Genomic DNA, 3,686 nt, shown 5'->3' on the forward strand with positions numbered 1-3,686 from the left:
TTGCTGTGGCAGTCAGAGAAATAATTGATTTGGCAGGAAGAAGAAATCTTCTGAAGAGGTTTTGAATATGAGACTTTCTTATATGCTGCTTCTGGTTACATCTAATGGATCCCTAATAGATATCAGCCTGGTCTTAAAACTTTTTAATTGTTTGGTGTTGGAGACATTCTGCAAAGTAATACAAATACAGCTAACTGTAAAGTCAGTAGAAAGAGAAGGAACTTTGTTTTTGAACTCGTGTTACCCCTTTACACTACCAGGGAGTGATAGTTGTTCAGCCTTGAGCTTTATTTAAAGTATCCTTAGACTATAGTTGATAAAGCACTCACACAAGAATGTTCTTTTCTTAGTCTCTCATAGTGATAAAATGTGGTCTTTCTGATAGTTTCTCTTCCAGCAGATAAGTGATGGGGAAGCTTAAACAAGGTGTTTACCTTACTGTAAAGAGAGATGAACTCCAGGATCTGGATCAATTTTTCTTATACCTTTAGTGCTGAATATAGCTGAAGTCAGTCTACTACAGTCTCTTTCATATTGGATCTGAACTTTTTTTTTTTTTTCTTACAAGGGTGCTGAAAGTATTAGTGCTTTAATTAGGAAGTAATCGTACAAAACAGATCCATAGCATAAGCTTGCCACAGCTGCCGGTCGGAGACGTGCCCTATGAAATTCATTATTAGAAAAAACCCAATCAATTAAAAGTATCTTTCCGTATACTATTGATTAAAAATTTATTTTTAAGAGTCTTTAGGTTTAATAATCTGTTTTGCTTTACGCTGGTAAATTTCATGTTTTGACTGGGTTGTGAAAATGACTAAATTACTTGATAATTGGTTCTTTCCTCAGGACTTGGTGATTGATCAGTATATATGAGTATATACTACAATATATATCATTATAATTCTATTGGTGTTTATTATTTTTGTGAAATTCATATAGTTTTCATACCATGTAGGAAAATGCATAACTTCAAGGAGGTTTTTTTTGTTGTTGTTGTGAGTAAGATGTTATTAATAACTGTAAGACTCAGGAATATACTTTCATCAGCTGGGTGGTCCAGAGCAGGTGGTGATCAAGCAATAATATATGATTTTGTGCTCATTATCCTTTATCCTACAGGTGAGCTCAATATATCTTCTTTATATGCAATATACATTTATTAGCTAGTCAATTGCCCGTACATGGAAATGATTTAAATGAGATTCCTTCCATACCAGAACTCTGTTTCTTTAAACCCATGTAGTTACAAACCCTGCATTTATCTCTTTCCATTGTTCCTTAGGGCATTTTTATACTCTGTCTCTGCTTCATCATCTGTGAAGCCTGAGGCTTGAAAGAAACTGCTTTATTACTCCTGATTCTGCTTTACACCATTCACCTGGAATTGTATCCTTAGCACTGGCCTTGTAGGAGTCCATTCTTTAGAGCCTGCCTTCAGGAGCTCAGGGATGTGTTCTAAACCCACAAAACTTTCTTTGTTGTTAGGTTGAAAATTGGGCAGCTCCCAGACTTCAATTTCCATCTTTATTAGGAGAGACTTATCCTCAGCTTTGGAGATCATCGCTTATGTATCCAACTTCGATGTGCTTCAGTATTAGTCTGGTTAATGCTGATATCTGCTGCACACCAAATGCTGATTTATTTACTGCCTCTGACTATAATATCCCTTTTCATCATACAAAGCTCTTGCTATATTTTGTCCTGCTCCAATTATCAAATACCAGTAGGTTTTGCTAAGAAGCTCCTCCACAAAACTTGATCGAGTATTGGAATATGTTAGAAAAGAGACCTAAGACTTGCTAAACTGCTTTTCCACACGCTGAGGTGGAAGGTGATGATGATGGGGAAAGGCTAATCCTTTTCCTGGGCAAAAGCAGTTCTGTTTTGTGCACTGACTAATCTTTGATAACTGGCCATGTTTAAGCAGTTCATCTCCTTCATGACAAATAGGTAGTGGTTGCTCGTTTGCCAGACTTTCATTAGCAGATTGTGCTGGTTCTGCATTCTTATTTACAAATTTTAATAGGAAGGCTATGTGAGAAGATCAGGACAGGGAGGCAAGAGAAAGCTGCAGGGTATTAGAGCAGAAATCATTGCTTGTAAGCGATCATCTCATTCAGCACACTTCAACATTTACCAACAATCTCGCAGTATTTTAAATTGGAGACTTTAAATCTTAAGCTTGGAAGTGAGTGAGCTGTTGACACAGTCCCATTGCTGAGGGTTGAGAATCCCGAGTTCCATCCCCGGTGCTCTCTGTGACGGGCTCTGTGGCATGTGGCAAATCACGGGGGTGAGAAAGGTGAAAATGGCCTTGGAAAGTCTTGTCCTGTTGCTTGTCGTTGAAGGGTGGGGATGCTGTTGTGTTGGGACAAGGGGGTTGTATTTCCAGCTGCGCTTAGAGGAACTCTGATAAAGCAGATTAGAACTCAGTGGGTGAGTATGGTCAATCCTGGGCAGTTGTGCTGTGTTTACTGGTGGGGATGTGACGGTAGCCAGTGTCGTGGGAGGGTGTCAGGTCAGGAATGCTGTTAACCCACACCAGGAGCTGTGAACGTGTGGCAGCAGTAGTTAGTCCAGCTCTTGGCATCCAGCCGATCCCAGTAAAGGATCATGGTGCTGCCTAAAGCCTCGGTCCCCATTTGGAGTACTTCACCATCCCCAGATTTCCCAGAACATTACTGCAGCTCCATCGGTGTGCTCCATCCATACTGCAAGGTTTGAAACATGCACTGCCGTGGTACTGTGTGGGAATGGACATTCTGTATGTTATAGGTGTCAGCTCTTCCAGCTATGAAAAATGCTCTGATTGATGCACATTCAATTCATCCAGACTGAAGGAAGCATTTAAAATACTACTGTCCTTCTGGAGTTATTGTTACAGATGGACTTTGCTTTCCTTTTTTTTTTTTTTGAAGGGAGGAGACTGCCTTCTATCTGCAGTGTCTGGTGATAGCCATATAAAGAGTGCTAGTGTCTTCTCCCAGTATCTTTTGTCATTTCAGCCGTACTGGGCCATTCTTGTGAGAAGTAGTGAGTCTCCTTAGGAAAGGTCTGTTGTAAATGGCAGGAGTCCATGGGTACAGGAACATGCAGAGCAGTTTCAGCAGAAGCAGGAGGGGCTCCTGGTGCTTTGTTTTTGTTGACTGTCTTAGCAGTCAGCTCTCACCCTGCTCTATGCCAATTGAAGATCGATCTAAACAACCTGTAGAGGTTATTAATCTGCTCACCAGAATATCCATTTTATTCGTTTAAAAAGGAGTCTTGGGCAAAAAGGGCAATGAACGTCCAGACGATTTTAGTAAGTAAAGCTGCCTGAGGCAATGTCTTTCCTTAGTTCTTAACTTTGTTCTTTCTCTAAAGTTGCAAGTTTAAAGCCAGTTCTGCATTTGGATATTAAGCATAACTTTCCGTGAAATGACTGGAAGTTGCACCGCCCTGATGGCAAAATTCGATATGAATCTGCTAAACTGGTGTGTTACGCTCTGGGAGGAGCCCCTTTCCACATGTTGTGTTGTAATGATGCTGCAAATGTGTTCCGAGTACTGGATTGCTTTAGTTTTTGCCTGAAGTACTTTCTGAAGTTAGGCCTGAAGTTACATTTGGAGGTTTTTTTTTGTTCTTTGCCAGCATTTCTTCCTTGCTGTTAGCGGTTAGGCTGCGAAAAGCATGAGCTTGCTTTTCTG

The sequence above is a fragment of the Calidris pugnax genome, unplaced genomic scaffold, assembly GCF_001431845.1.
Source record: "Calidris pugnax isolate Ruff unplaced genomic scaffold, ASM143184v1 scaffold102, whole genome shotgun sequence".
NCBI lineage: Eukaryota > Metazoa > Chordata > Aves > Charadriiformes > Scolopacidae > Calidris > Calidris pugnax.